This window comes from Quercus robur, chromosome 4 (genome assembly GCF_932294415.1).
Source record: "Quercus robur chromosome 4, dhQueRobu3.1, whole genome shotgun sequence".
Classification (NCBI taxonomy): Eukaryota; Viridiplantae; Streptophyta; class Magnoliopsida; order Fagales; family Fagaceae; genus Quercus; species Quercus robur.
The window spans coordinates 73,199,670-73,216,443 of NC_065537.1; the positions used below are offsets into that span (position 1 = coordinate 73,199,670).

Here is a 16,774-nt window from a genome sequence, read left to right on the forward strand (position 1 = left end):
TAGCTGGGATATTCTTAGTGGTCCGTTATATCCTAGGCCCATTATGCCTAAACCCAGGACAATCCTTAAGTATGGAATCTATGGATGGAGGATGTCCTTGGTTTTTTAGGCCCACTTGTAAATTTGGATATGCAAAATATGTAATCTTCCTTTTATATATATATTTTTATAGAATATTCTTTTTATATAAACAAAATTACCATTTTAGATTCCAAAATAATAATATTAATAATTTTGACAATTCAATAGTTGGGACAGGGATTTGAAATTGTGGAGGGACGACACTTGATGGGTAAACCCCACTTGTAAACTCATGCTTATAAGCTACGGGCGGGAGGCTTCTCTTCTCAATGTGGGATTGAGCAAATCCATGCAGGTGGCATCGGCCTCCTCGGCCCATTCCCAAAGCAGACAATACCTTCTAAGGGAGAGGTTCGTCCCTCCACAAAAACCTAATTGTTTACAACTACACAACTTCATGAAAATATCCAATATTATCAACTTAAATAATTTTATTTTTAATCATTGGTGGTTATCTTATCATCAAAACCTCCTGACAAATAATTTGAATTTGAATTTTTTTTTTCATCTTTACTTTTTCTATGCGTACGTATCAAACAAATTGATTGCTAGGTGCAGTCCAAATATTTTTTATTCGTTTGCATTATCATATTTTCAAGCTTCTCATAAAAATTTGAAATTAACTAAAATGATTTTGGACAAAAGGTTTTAAAATATTGATGCTCCCTAATGAAATCTAAGAAACTCATTTAAAAAATGATCAAATTCTTTATATGTAACAATCACAATTGATATTATATAAATTTCCTAAGCGAAATGTTTCCAATCAAATCTGGAATCTGAAAACTGGGGCTACACAATTCTCTCCATTGCTCTTCATTTTACCAATTCACACACAGGTCCAAACTTCATATGAAATTAGAAAGAACAGGCTGGCAGGACAGATATCATTGCTGCTTGTTGGATGTAAGTTTAGCTCTGTGTAAGCTTTGGATGTAGAAGGTCAAATTTGGTTGGTATCAGCCACCTTAGATCTTAAAACCAAGCATATAAATATTGTATTCATCAATAGGATGATGTCAAGCGGTTGTGAGGTATATTATTGTTGGAAGCCTCAACATGTTGCACTTGCACAAAATGTGTTTGAAAACCTGCAGAATAGTTAAGATTTAAACATCATTAAGGATTGGAGGTCCAAATTTTATGTAGGAAACACAACTCAATTGAACAAAACTAACAACCACTGAGCACCCTTTTGTTTGAAAACACATACTAGTAATTGCTGGTACTGATGCAACAGGACCTCAAGAATGGCCTTGATCTATCATGGAACAAGCACCTGAGCAATTTGGGGAAAGTTTCCCCCCCTATGCCTCTCGCATCACAATCTCAGCATAGGAAAATTTAGAATTATTGATAGTAACAACGGCAAGGACAGCAAGAACAGTGATGTGTTGAGCCTTTTGAACTCTCTGGAGTGTGGAAGAGAAGAAAGAACCAAAATTCTGGAGAGGAATGACTTTTTCCCATTCACCATCAATTCCCAAAGCTCAGAAAGAGGTAGTTTGTTGACCTAATAATGTATACTTCATTTAAACAGGTGCATATGGAATATACAAAATGTCTTTGCCATTGAGGTAGTATAGCACCATATGTGTTGATAACAGAATGCATGATGGCTGTTTGGTCATATCAAGCAAGGTCATGGATGCAAATAACACAAAAATTCTTCAACTAATGGAGTCTTTTCTGCTGGAGGGCCCTGCTTGGAATTCTTGTTTTGTTGTCTATAATGAAAACTATGTTTGCCTGCAAGTCTTGGAACAGAAAAAATCCAAGCTGGATGGACCATGCAATTAGAGGTGGTAAGCTCATTTTATTCCAACAAGTTGTCATTATTGTCATATTAGAGTTGCATTTATGGATGCATCCTTTGTTGCTAAAAAATTTCTTCATCACTTTTACCAACTTTTTCTGGAATCTTTTGGTGCTTCATACCACCGAGTTATTACCTATGTTTGCCTTATTTTTTTATTTATTTTATTCTTTTTATGTTATTTGCATCCATGACCTTACAATGTCCATTCCACCCTCACGTGATGTGTCTGTTACATCTAGAATGTGGCATTTAGATAATTATATGGATGAACATTCAAAGCTGATTACTTCTAATGATTTAAATACCATTTTTTACAATTTTTATTCCATTTCTTATTTGCAGTATAAGTAATTTCTGCTTTCCTCTTTTGAGAAGAGCAAAGGTAAATGGTAAGAACAGAAGCACAGTGTGAAGCTGACCTGCATTGTTCAATCAAAAGAACTTCTCTCACTAAGACTGAGAAGTGATTTTTAATCTAAAAAATGTGATAATGGAAGCCACAAGTTTGAACTAGGTTCCATGTGCTTGTCAAATATGGTCAAATATCCTGCCATATTTCTCAAGACAAATGTCACAATCACATTTTGAACTCCTTATAGTTTAAATTGTTAAAAGAATCAATCTGTTAGTCATCGAATACATAAGATTAAGGAAAAATAATAATAATAAAAATTGAACTACCAGAGACTTGTCATTCCCTCAATCTCCCACTTTCTTGTTGTATCACCAGGAGTTTGGACTCAAAATGAAGGAGCTGAATAATGCTACAGGCACCTCTAGTTGAAATGCAGGCAAAGGAGTCAAGTAACCATAAATCCTCAAGATAGATATATTTTTTCTAGTGACCTGGAAGCATATTAGAAATTTAGGAGTGTGACTGATATAAGAGGACAAGTAGCCACTGATATCACGCCAAATAGATGTTGAGCTTGTGTTGCACTTGTTGACAAATTAAAGTGAATCTGCACAAGAATTCCTTCCCTTCAGCAATTTTTTGATGTTGCTTGAAACCTCTCATATCTGTTTTATCAGTTTTAAAAATCATTTAAAAAACAAGCAATAAGCCAACTTGATACTAAGCTGGTTGTAAAGAATTACCTGACAATAAAACTGAGTCATGTTGCTAGCTATCTCTTGTGTGGAGCGAAACAAGGTATCGGGCCTCTTCAAGAGTTTTGGCGCCAACCAAAACTTTATAATTGATTCTTATGCAGGGGATGCAAGTTTTCTCGCAAGATTTTCCCCTTATTTTGGCATCATTTCTTCTTTAAAAACAAATCAATAAATTAAACAATCACCAGGGTTTTATTGTTCCCTAATAAAATTTAAAGAGACAAGGATATCAACAATTGCATGCAGTTATTGATTTAAGTGTGAAGAAATCGAACATCAATTACATCATTTTCAATTAGTGAGGAAGATAAAAGCAAAATTTTTTAGATCAAGGGTATCTAAGTAGTGACTATATGAATTGAAAAGCAATGCAGTAAAAAAATATTTAAGATTTCGGGCTGAAGGAACATGAAAAGCAATATTTAAATAAGATTTAAAACTTTTCAGCCTTTGAGAAAAAATTTATGCTACACAGAGTTCTATTTCTTATTTTAGTCACACAAGAATTGAGCATTTCCACATCAAAGAAAAAAAACTTGACACTGATTCTCGAACATGTCATTTCTTCTTATTTTGGCATCATTTCTTCTTTAAAAACAAATCAATAAATTAAACAATCACCAGGGTTTTATTGTTCCCTAATAAAATTTAAAGAGACAAGGATATCAACAATTGCATGCAGTTATTGATTTAAGTGTGAAGAAATCGAACATCAATTACATCATTTTCAATTAGTGAGGAAGATAAAAGCAAAATTTTTTAGATCAAGGGCATCTAAGTAGTGACTATATGAATTGAAAAGCAATGCAGTAAAAAAATATTTAAGATTTCGGGCTGAAGGAACATGAAAAGCAATATTTAAATAAGATTTAAAACTTTTCAGCCTTTGAGAAAAAATTTATGCTACACAGAGTTCTATCTCTTATTTTAGTCACACAAGAATTGAGCATTTCCACATCAAAGAAAAAAAACTTGACACTGATTCTCGAACATGTCATTTCTTAATCCTTTTTATTTTCCTCCGTTGTAAATCAAGTTTTTTCCTCTCCAAAAATTGAAAGAAATAAGAGGAAGAAATAGGGAATGCTCACTAGCATCATTCAATCAAAAGATTCTCATGCTAAAAAAGTTCAGCAACTGTTGAAGGTATTAAAGCAACAGTAGCTTCACACTACCCCAGTGTCCACCTGAGATTAAAAACCTACCGTATTGTGCCCAAGTCAATAGCCAATATCACAAAAAGTACTCTGTACTTGTTAAACCAATGTATTAATCATCAATGACATATATATGCTAGAAAAGTACTCTGTGGCATTTAGATGATTATATGGATGAGCATTCAAAGCTGATTACTTCTAATAATTTCAATACCATTTTTTACAGTTTCTATTCCATTTCTTATTCGTATTATAAGTAATTTCTTCTTTCCTCTTTTGAGAAGAGCAACAGTAAATGGTAAGAATGGAAGCACAGTGTGAAGCTGACCTACATTGCTCAATCAAAAGAACTTCTCTCACTAAGACAGAGAAGTGATTTTTAATCTAAAAAATGTGATAATGGAAGCCACAAGTCTGCACTAGGTTCCACCTGCCGCTTGTCAAATATGATCAAATAGCCTGCCATATTTCTCAAGACAGATGTTACAATCACATTTTGAACTTATAGTGTAAATTGTTAAAAGAATCAATCTGTTCTTCGTCAAATGCATAAGCTTAAGGAAAAATATTAATAAAAATTGAACTACCAGAGATTTCATTCCCTCAATCTTCCACTTTCTTCTTGTACCACCAGGAGTTTGGACTCAAAATGAAGGAGCTGAATAATGCTGCAGGTCCCTCCAGTCGGAATGTGGGCAAAGGATTCAAGTAAACATAAATCCTCAAGATAAGAAGATTATTTTTAGTGACCAATAGGCTCTGTTATCACAGCAAATAGATGCTGGGCTTGTGTTGCACTCGTTGACAAAAGTGACTCTGCACAAGAATCCCTTCCCTGTACAATTTCTGGATGTAGCATGAAACATCTAATTTCTGTTTTATCAGTTTTAAAAATCATTTAGAATAGAAGCAATTAACTAATTGATAGTAAGCTGGTTGTAAAGAAGTACCTGACAATAAAACTGAATCGTGTTACTAGCTTGTGTGTAGCAAAATAGGGGATTGGGTCTCTTCAAGAGTTTTAGCACCCACCAAAACTCTATAATTGATTCTTATGTAGGGGATGCGAGTCTTGCAAGATTTTTCCCTTATTTCGGCATCATTTCTTCTTTTTCATATAAATCAGGAGGCCTGAATTGAGTTTGGCCATATACTTTGATAATTTATTTTCTATGACTCATGTATGAGAAACTAAAGCCCTTCTCAAGTGGCCAAAAAATATTAATGCCTCTTTCTGGGTTGCTCAGTTAAGGTTTCTTCTGCAAAAATAAATCAATAAATTAAACAACCACCAGGATTTTATTGTTTTCTAATAAAATTTAAAGAGACGAGGATATCAACAATTGCATGCAATTATTAATTTAAGTGTACAGAAATCAAACATCAATTACATCATTTCAATTAGTGGGGAAGACAAAAGCAAAAAATTTAAAATCAGGGATATCCTAGTAGCCACCAAATGAATTGTATAGCAATGCTGTAATAAATGAGTTAAGATTTTGGGCTGATAGAACATTAAAAGCATTATTCAAATAAGATTTGAAAATTTTCAGCATTAGAAAAAAAATTTATGTTACAAAGAGTTTATTTTAGTCACACAAGCATTGATCATTTCCACATAAAAGAAAAAATAAAAAACTTTACACTGATTTTCAAGCATGTTATTTCTTAATCCATTTTTTTTCTTCCCTTGTAAATCGCATCCTTTCCTCTCCAAAAATTAAAGAAATAAGAGAAAGCAATAAGGAGTACTGACCAGCATCATTCAATCAAAAGATTCTCATGCATTAGAAATTCAGCAACTGTTTGAAGGTATTAAAGCAGCACTAGCTTCAAACTATCCTAGTGTCTACCTGAGATTAATAACCTGCAAAATTGTGCCCAAGTCAATTGCCAATATCACAAAAAGTACTTTGTACCTGTAAAACAAATTTATTAATCACCAAAGACAATATATATGCTGGAAAAACTTACCATCTAGGATAATTATTCCTTCAAAGTCTGTGTCTCACACTTCAAATGTCCAAAGGTGAAATGTAGTGGACGGAAAATGATGCAAATGCAGCTCTAGAAAGAATAAGTGTAAGGAAATGTTTGGATGTGGATGAAGAGAGATGGGTGAGCTTTCTACAGGAGACTTGAAAAGTGATTAAGAATTTAGTAGTTTGTACGACGCAAAAGGACTGGCAGCCAAATAGCACAAAAGTGATGCTTGGAGCAGGGAGGATTTGTTAGTAACACTGCAAAAGAATAGGCAAAGAACTAAGTATATACATTGACATCCCCACATCGAAAATCAAATATTTTATAAAAATCATGTAGCAATACCATTATTTGAAGCTTCCATTCTTTTCTTTTTTTTTTTGCCTAAATTTCCTAAGACCCCCAGTTTTTTTTTTTTTTTTTTTTTTTTTTTTGCAATTTATATATATATATATATATATATATTTTTTTAAAAGAACTCAAACATTGAAGTCTTCAAGTATATTTAATACTAGTCGTTAACCCGTGCGATGCACGGGAAAGCTATTGATAACTTCCCCAATATGAAAAAAAAAAAAAAAAAAAAAATCAAGATCATGGTATAAATTATATACCAAACCAATAAAATCTATCACTTACAAAGTAATAAAATCTATCACATACAATGAGATATCATGATAACCAAGAGCTTGAGATCATATTTAGAAAATATATAACTGATATAAGTACACTCCAATACAATTAATTACTCAAATATAGTTAATTCCATACTCATTCAATCAAATATCTTTCATAATTACATTAATCATTCTTGATATCCAAGATGTATCATTGCTATTAAACAAAGATGCTAGACCTCAATGGGATTGAAAAGGAAACATAATGCCAATTTGCACAATTGCTGAAATCATCACTTTCCACTATTGAGAGAGAGAGAGAGAGAGGTGGTTGTTGTGTTGCATCTCTTAAGAAGAATCTATCATTTACATTTTTTTTTTTTTTTATGTAATTGACCCATAACAAAATAGATGTACCACATTTAGAGTATGCACATTTGGGAGATTAAAAGTAAAGGAAAATGAGAAAATGAACCCATGTAAAGTTTTTTCTCTTCCTCTTGATATTGACTTTTCTAGCATCATCCAGAATCAAATTTAAATACTCTTCAAAGCCCTATAAGGCGTTAAAATTAACATTTTAAACAAATTTACATGTATTCACTTAAAATTGTGACAGATGCTAAAAATTAGGTTGATATCAACCTTTGAACCAAAATTTAACATTTTAATGATTGCACATCAATCAACAATTTTGCCATTGTTAGTTGCAACATATATCTTTTTATTTGTGACAAATATGGTGCAATTTTGGCCATCAAATTTTACTCAAAAGTTAAGATTAGACAACCTCCATCCTACATTACTCTATGAAATCTGTAGAACCCTTACCCTAAAATCAAAAAGAACATGCCATAGCCATGGATAGGAAGCAGAACAAAAAAATTACATGTTCACAAAAATTTCAAAGTTCTCAAGATGTAAATTTGACCACATCACCCCTGAACTTGCTTGATATACATAACATATAGCAAAAATACTCATCATAAATGTGATTAAAAAACTCAAGCACTAAATTACAACCCTCTACATAATATTTTTTTTTAAGAAAAGACTATCCTTAACATTTTTTCTTCAAAACATTATAACAGGGAATGTAGCAAAAATTTGGAATGATTTACCTATATATAGCTTAACCATACTTGCTACTCCATATAATTCAAATCAAGACGTTTGAATTTTTCCCCTCATCACTCAAACAAATTATCAACTAAAATTTTAAGAATAGCATTACATGCAAAACCCAGAAAAGCCCAACATTGAAAAGGACAAAATCAATAATTAAAAGTCTCTAAAAAACATTACCACTATCATGCAATATCCAATACAGCCACTTTTAATAAGCACTATGAGAAGCAAATATACAACAAAATACCATTAAACTGAATAACATATAATCAAGAATATACCTTCTTTTCTTATTAAAATTGCACCATTTGGCATCGGTGTAGACACAAGAACTTCTTTGTAAACAAATGCAAACGCAAATGCAAGTTATAAGTTGAAGGAGACAAAAAGGTTAATAACCATGTAGGTTGTCAAACATGATTACTTGAAAGCATTAGAATATAAGTTTTAAGGGTAACAATTCCTCAAATTCAATTTGTTCAAGGAACCTATAGAATCAAAGACCAATCCTACAGATTATAGAGAAAATTAAAATAAAAGACATTGTGACGGCAAGTTATGTCTGCCTCAAGCAATGTGTTCCAAGTTTGAGTCTTGAAATTAGCACTAACCTACCTCTCCCAAAGCTTTTTTAAAAAAAAAAATTTAGATAGTAAATATCTACCACATCAATAACATTTATCATATATAAAAATATGGAATGATATTCTTACCAAATGAGATAATATCTCCATGTCGGAGTTCAGCTTTGACCCCATTCTTCCTCAACCTCTCCCAATTGAGATATGACATTTTCCCTGCAGTCAAAAATATATTCCAAAGCCAAAAAATAAATGCCGTTTCCAATTCTTTCAAAATCATCTATGTTTGTATATGCAATCAAGGAAGACTCTATTCAGCCTTGCAGTAATAAGAGCAACAAAATATCCAATAAAGAAAACCCAATATGCACTTTAAGATATTTCATCCACATAAAAGTAACATTCTAGGCAGCAAAAATCCAGACAAACATCGATTGCCCTGCCATAATTCAAATAAGGAGCACAAGAACAAATACCCAATTGAAATTAGAAGGAAGAAAAGTTCCATGTACCTAGCATATGTCTTCTTAGTAGAAAGTTCATGTCCTAAAAGCCTAACTGAAAACATAAAATTAAGACCTATAAATTACAATTTGACACAAACCAAGGCAAAAATATTATATTACCCATTAAAATGTCTTTAAAATACACAAACAAATTACCCGCTATATGAAAAAAAAAAACATAAAAAAAAAAAAAAAAAAAAAAATTCTTCAAGACGAAGTAAGCCTAGAGTCATATTTATTTCATTTGTTTTTTGGGTCAATGTCAGATTGCTAACCTTGATATAAAACTTAGATTAAAAAAAAAAAAAAGAAGTTGAAGTCACATATATGAGACAGGTAACTTTTCATTAAGCAATACCCATCAAGGATTGCAGCAAATTCAGGAAATTTTGTTCAAAATGAAGCAAGAACCATCCAAAATTACAATGAAAGAAGTCCACAACTCACAGAGATAAACAGTAGTATAGAAACCCCAGTGAGTGGGCAGAGATTAACAAAATAAAAATAAAAAACAGAGGAAAGTAGCAAACCTACTAACATCATAAAGATGGATCATTCAATCGCGGCCCCCTGATGCAAGGAAGGACTGGCTATCTGCGGCTTCTTCAGAATTAGCCTCCTTTTTACTTGAGTCATGAGCACCCTGCCAAAATTTCCAAAATTTTAATATTCTAAGATGCATAGGACCTAAACACTTGTCAGAAAGCATAACCTGAAAGGAATATTTCAAAACTGCATGTAGGTGAATGCATTACCTGAAAGCATGAATAATCAGAAGTTTGTAGGTAATAGATATGAAGTTTTCCCTTAAAATCACCAGCACTGAGGTACTTGCAAAGATTGAGAAAATTTAAAAGCATTCTTATTAGCTATGTTATCAAAAAACATTCTTTGATTAGCTAAAATCAAGAAATTCAAAAACCTAAAATCAAAATTCTAAGTAGGAATGGAAAAATTAAGAACCAATTGGAATCTAAATATCTACAAAAACATTCAAAAACCTAAAAGTCAAAATTCTATGTAGGAGTGGAAAAATTAAGAACCAATTGGAATCAAAATATCTACCAAAACTGAAAACCCATAGAGTGAGAGAGAAAAACCTGAATGCCCAGTGCTCCAAAGAGAGAAAAAAGAGAAAAGAAGTTACATGTGAAAGAGGAGATTGGTGGTGAATCAACAGTAAAACCGGTTTTCCAAATCAAAACCCCAGGAAAAAAAAAAAAAAAAAAAAAAAACCAAAACAAAACTATGAACGCAAATATTAGAAAACAGATGATGGAGATGCAAAGAGAAATCATTGCGGTGGTGGTGATCCGTGGTGGCGATGGCGGTGGGAGGAACTGACTTTTGGGTTTTGATTTTGGGGAAAGGAAAGGGTTAGTTTTAAGTTAGGGGGAAGGAGAGTTTAGCGTGACAAATGAGAGAGAGATTTTTTGTTTTTTTAAGAAGTATCGAGTGTATTTGGTGGGGGGGGGGGGGGGGGGGGGGGGGAAGAATGATATTTAAATAATGCGGAATAATTACTGTATTTTGAAATTATAATATTAATTAATTAAAATATTTAATTATTTAATACTGATGTGGAAAATTGTAAGAGTTTCAGAGGTTTCGGTTAGTCGCTAACTCGTGGAAAAAGCTATTAAAAGTATTGTGAAGAAAATAATATTATATTTGAGCTTAAATGGTTAGCATGCATGCATAAATGCTTGTAAATATAGGAGTTAACAAATGATAAACTAACAAAATCATCTTTCCATTTAATAAAACATTTGAAAGATTCCCTCTAAATGTAGAATTTGTAAAATCGCCAATACATTTTTGTATCTTCTTTGTGTCAAAACATTTTTGTACATTTATTGTACTATAATTTTCCCACTAAATTGCAGTTTCTCTATGTATCAAAACAAAAATAAAATGCAATAAACATCTAATACTTATAAAAATTTTCAATTAATAATGATCTATTTGTCATGTACAGTATATTTTTACAAATTTCTAGTTGTAGTTTCTACATTATGGATTCATGACTTGGTATTCACTTTCTAATGATTTTGTTAAAAAAGCTATTTACTATATGATTGTAATGCTAGAAAAAATTTTAAGTAACTTTTACCATCTAATGTGACAATGAATATAATTATTTAAAAAAAAAAATGTGACAATGAATATATTTACTTGTTTAATTGAAGATTAATTTATTTGTTTGGTGACAAATAATACATAAGCAATGCAGTAAAATTTGTAAGTCATAATACTACTCTATATACTAAATTATATTAAATGTTCAACTTCATAACCAACTGCTGAAGAATCAATGACCAACTAATGAAATGTGAAATGTCGTTGTGAAAAAATAACTAATAAAATGACAAAAGCATGTGTAGTTAAATAGGCTAACGTGTTGCCTAAAGGTGAGTTAAGTAGGGAATAGACTTTGACAAATAGACTCACATGGGGCCGTTGGGAGAAAGCAAGTAATAAGTAGTGATATGATAATATCTTACAAAGATTTTTAAAAGATGAGTAGTTCTGGGCTTAGAAGAAAGAGAGAGAGATTGGGGCTTAAAAGTTCGGCCAAATCCACTCCATCAACCACTTTCAGATTGCTGGACTTACAAAGTAATGGTGAGTGATGAATTTTTTTTTTTTTTTTTTTGAAATTATTGAGATAAATTTGGAGTGGTTATTTTGAATGTGTTCTTCACTTCTTCTCCACTTTGGTGCCTTTTGTGGTTTGAAAAGGAAATTGGGGTGGCATTAGCAATTTGCGGGATGTGAAAGAGTCCAGGAAAAAATTTAAATAACTTTTTAATCTGTTAGTAAACTAAAAATTATTAATTATCAACTTCAATTCAAACGTAGTGCTTGTTTTGGTAAAAAAGTTCAGATACTTTAGGATTAGTTTTGTTTATGTGTTAATCATATGCATTAATCAAGCAATAGCAAATGAAGGAGACATTTGATTAAAAAATAAAACATGAGAGAAGGGAAACATTCGGGGTAACTGACCTTTGAATTTCTTCGGTGACTTCTCTTGTAGTAATCGTAATATTTGTTTCTTGAATAATTCTTATTCCAAATAAGCCAAAACTTGTTTCTACCATTTTTTTTGGAGTTTTGCAGAAAGTAAGTTACGGAAAGAGGATTCCCTTTTATCAAAAAAAGGTTACAGAAAGAGGTAAAAGAATGTGAAGAAAAGGCACTTTTTGTAACTGCCCATGTAAACACGAAAGGATGCAACTCAACTTTGGCAAAATTTGTAGACTGCCAGAAGCAAATGTTCGATTGATATTTATTACAGGTGACTGAACACAACGGTTCTGAAAAGTGAAACTATCACTGAAACGTTTATCTTATTCCTTCAAACGAAAAGATATAATGTTTCGGTATTTTTAAATGTAAATATGGCATTGATTTATATAGCCACATGGCGCAACGAGGAAAGATCAACAAAAAGTCAAATATTTCGGCTATTAGATATTATATATAGATATAGATATGTATATATTGACTAGAAAGCTTTACTCTTGTTGTGGATGTTCAGGAGATATGTAGCTTATGATTAAGGAATGTGACATCTTTATATACATAAAGGACCTATTCTAAATAAATCACTATACAGTCAATTTTAATTGTTTTTACAATTATACACTATGATGAAAAATATGCAAGTAAATAATTTAATCGTTGATCACTATTAGTTATATAATCCTGTAAACCTCCAATCAAATAATTTGAAAAATCTTTTCTCTATTTTTATTGGTTGAATAATCAGTGTCAAGCTTCTCAAAGAATTTAAGAAATTTATTGTAAGAGGTTATCAAAAAATGTTCACGCTACGTAAATCAAACGTGCCGTAAGAAAAAACCCCAATTTTTCGAAAAGGAAATGTAGGTGATAACAAACAAATACTCCCAACTTGATGGTGCATTTAGAAATATGAAATTACCTGATCTGGGCAGAAGCGCTTGTTGACTCATAGCTCACGTGATCAATTCTTCGTCAATCACTATGTTGGGGATCTGAGCAATTTTGGGCCATTCTTCCCCTTTCTCTCTGTCACACCGTTGTTTTAGAAGAGGGCAGCCTTCGAGAATTAGAGAAGAAAGGGAGGTGGGAAAGCCCTCTTCTGGTAAGTACTGGAGGTTATTGCAGTCAAAAATAATCAAGGTTTTAAGGGAGGTGAGATGTTGAAAACCCTTGAGTGATTTCAGATTTGGAAAATTTCCAATTTTTTTTTTTTTTTGGTGAAACTGTAAAAATCCAATATTGATATCGGTAAGAGTGGGAGGCAGCCACAGTTCCTGCGGAAAGGACTCCACTTCTTTGCACTTACTGGAGATATTGATATCTTTAAGAGAGTGAAGATCTTGCAATCCCCATCCCATGCGACGGGAAAATAGTTTGTCGCAGTCCCAAACACTAAGTGTTGCTAAATTTAAGGGCAAACCTCCCTTAGGAAACGATTCCAGTTCTGGACACTCACCGACTGCCAAAAAGTCAAGGGATGGGAGCAGAGTGCGCATATTCTTGATCGTAATCGTTGTCAAATTAGGGGCGCAGATACCTCCACTAAAAAATGATACAAAATTAGGGGAAGACCAAATCATCAAATAAGTGAGAGAACTAACATCACGGTAAGATTCCTCTGATGCGAAAAGAGATTCAAGAGTTTTACTTTCTCCCACTAGAAGAGATTTGAGTTTTGGGTACGACTCTAAGGGAAAAGACCAGAGTGAGTCAGAGTCATCCCTTATTTCCAAACTTTCAAGAGAAGGATAGTAATGGCCCGTTGTGATCTGAAATGTTCCTTCGATTTCAAGTGATTTTAATGTAGTGGGTACACCACTTCCTGGGACAGTGAGACACGTCATAAGCTCCGCAAACGACTGCAAGAAGATGCGACCTCCTCTAATAAAGAGGTAATCCAACTTGGGTGGTAATTCCTTCAACACAACCTTATCACTATCACTTAATTGCAATCTGATTAAAGAGGGAAGCTGACTGGGTAGACTACAGCTTAGCTTGGGACATTCAATTATGCAAAGCTCTTTGAGAGTAAAGAAAACTCCACCCCCATCTTCATGTTCACCTTCAAATAAAAACCATTCTTGCCACTCTGGCATGTCTTTAAAGCTTAATACTTCAAGAGATCTGAAAGGATTAATTGTAGAAGAACCATCTCCATAGAACTCACGATCCACATATGATACGAAATGAAATCCTTGAACATAGAGTCTCTTGAGGACAGGTAGATGCCCAAGTGGAGGCAAGGATGAGCAATACTTACAATCGGCAAGGCGTATAGACACCATATTGGAGAAAGAACAATCTTCTAACCAATTTGGAAATTTTGTGCCCCCATAATCTTCAATGGCGAGAGACTCCAATTTTGTATGAGGACACAATTGCTCAAGAACATGTCTTACCTTTTCTGAACCTTCATTGTCAAAGCCACATTGAAACACCAAATCAGATAAATGCTTCTTATCCTTCAAATTAACCTCCATAGCATCTCTGGTATGATGAACGTTTTGCAAGTTTAAAATAGACAATGCTCCAAAAAGATGATGGAGCTCCCCCTAACTCCTTAATACTGGACCCAGAATAGTTGCCCACAACAAAAGTAGTTAATTTCACAAGATTTCTCAATTTGCCCACGTGCAATGGCATCTCTTTCAATTTTGTACCAACTAAATCCAAGTGGCGCAAGTTGACTAATCTCCACATCTTACTAGGCAGCTCGATAAGGGACTCACATTTCAACAATAACAAGGTTTGCAATTTGTACAAATTACATAGAGAATCTGGTAACCATTGGATTGGAGTGTAACTGAGATTTAAATAGCGTAGATGTTTCAAATTGCCAATAGAATTAGGTAACTCTCTCATGTTTCTATAGCTAGAAAATGAAAGAACTCTTAAGCACTTAGATGTCAACAACAAATCATCTATCATCATCATTGATATCCTATTATGAAACCATCGATGCGATGACAAATCTAATCCAAGGAAGGTTCGCAAATCCTTGGCCTTGTAAGACACCTTAAATTTCTTAGAGGAATCATATTTAGTTCTAACATATGACAAATGGCGAGTCTTTCTTGTGATTACACAAGACTCGCCAATCTCCAGCTTGAAATAAAATTCTCCAGCTATAAACATTGCCAAGTCATTGACTAGGTCATGCATTACAAAACTTGGATTTTTGTTACTTGATTGTTGAAAAAACGATCTAGATGCTAGATCATAAAAGTATTGTTCACCTATTTTTTCCATCCTTCCATTTCCTTCAGATTGTTGTAGTAAATCTTCAGCCATCCACAATAGGACCAATTCCTCCTTTTTAAATTCATAATCCTTCGGAAGGATTGAGCAATATGCAAAACAACGCTTCAAATGTGGTGGGAGGTAGTAGTACGTAGCTCAATCTTAGAGCTGGAAGAATACCATTGTTTTATATAGGTAAATCCCATATACGACTCTTCAAAACCTCTGTCCACTTTCTTGGATCTTCTTCAAATCGCAGCAAACCCCCAAGTGCTTTTGCAGCTAAAGGCAAGCCTTTACACTTTTGGACAATCTGTCTACCAATTTCCTCAAGAATGGGAAATTCACTAGAGCTTCCATTTTTAAATGCATGTTTTTCAAATAAGGACCAACATTCTTGGATTGACAATTCATTTAAAATATAAGCTGAAATTGTGCCTACTTTTAATGCTACTTTTTCACTACGTGTCGTAACAATAATCTTAATCTCTTGTGCCCCACATATAAAAACTTTAAGTAACTCAACCCAATCATCATAGTTCTCATTCCAAATATCGTCTAAAACTAGGAAAACTTTCTTCTCCATGAATTTCTCTCTAATCTTATTTTGAAGCAAATTCATGGTTTGAATGTCACAAGCAGATGAAGTGACCTCTTCAAAAATAGTTTTTGCTATCCTAAAATAATCATATTTTTCTGAAACGCAAACCCAAGCTTTGAGATCAAAACTCTCCTTAACTCTTTTGTCATTATATATAAGTCGAGCAAGAGTTGTTTTACCAAGCCCACCCATACCTACTATGGGAACAACACATATACCATTAACACTCACATCATCTGATTGGAACTTCCCAAATATCGCCTCCAAATCCTTGTCTCTACCAAACACACCATATTCTTCAGGGCAAGAAGTCGTCAATGGTCGTGATGGTAGTTCAGCAGCAGCAACCTTTTCTAGACGGAGAACATCCTTTTGTCTTGTAATAGATTCTAGTTGTTCTAGAATGTTTTCTAGTTCGGATTGTATCCTTTTGTCAAATGAATTAACAAAAGTAGAGATAAAGCCCATTACCTTACTAGTGGGTTCAGCTTCTAACTTGCATCGCAAAGCTTCGTAGGAAATCTCATCCAGGATGTCATCCGCAACATAAACAGCATCTTTGAGCTCATCCAGCCACTTCTTCACAGCAGGGTCAGTAATTTGCTTATTCTCCGCATCATTGAGCACAGCACCAGCAGACACCAGCTCTATCTTCAGCTTTTTCACCAAACGATCAATCAGTTTCCTTCCGTTGAGATAATCTAGGACCTCGCGAGAAGCCACTCTGTCAAACGCCACCTGAAGAAATGCTGAGAGAAATGCTCCACCCACCAAGGCCCCAGCCATAGTCTCTGCTCTTCGTTGAACAAGCTAGAAAAAAAGAGTAGAGAGAAGTGCGATAAGGCAGAAAACAGTTTGTGGTGTAAAAGTCTAAACAGAGGTTCTTTTTCTGTGTTCAGGATTGCACAAGGGACAATC

At 33.5% G+C, this 16,774-nt stretch overlaps 1 protein-coding gene, 2 long non-coding RNA genes and 1 pseudogene across 4 annotated transcripts in view; 1 reads left to right on the forward strand and 3 right to left on the reverse strand.

Annotated features, from left to right (window-relative positions):
• The window catches only part of LOC126723628 (putative disease resistance RPP13-like protein 1), a 78,389-nt gene that overhangs the window by 27,270 nt on the left and 34,345 nt on the right, over nucleotides 1-16,774 (reverse strand). The window contains exon 11 of one of the 2 annotated variants that reach the window (XM_050427225.1): nucleotides 2,320-2,375. The exons of the other annotated variant lie outside the window; for it this stretch is intronic. The gene's annotated coding sequence lies outside the window, so the exon portion shown is untranslated. The remainder of the gene's footprint in view (nucleotides 1-2,319; nucleotides 2,376-16,774) is intronic. 2 annotated transcript variants of the gene reach the window in all.
• Nucleotides 1-16,774, forward strand: part of LOC126723634 (uncharacterized) — a 71,490-nt gene that overhangs the window by 23,301 nt on the left and 31,415 nt on the right. The window lies entirely within an intron of this gene.
• On the reverse strand, nucleotides 2,483-3,559 carry LOC126723630 (uncharacterized). The gene is made up of 2 exons (XR_007654388.1): nucleotides 2,999-3,559; nucleotides 2,483-2,920 (listed from the first exon to the last, which is right to left on the reverse strand). It is a non-coding gene; the product is annotated as an uncharacterized LOC126723630 (long non-coding RNA).
• On the reverse strand, nucleotides 4,582-16,750 carry LOC126723629 (putative disease resistance RPP13-like protein 1; annotated as a pseudogene).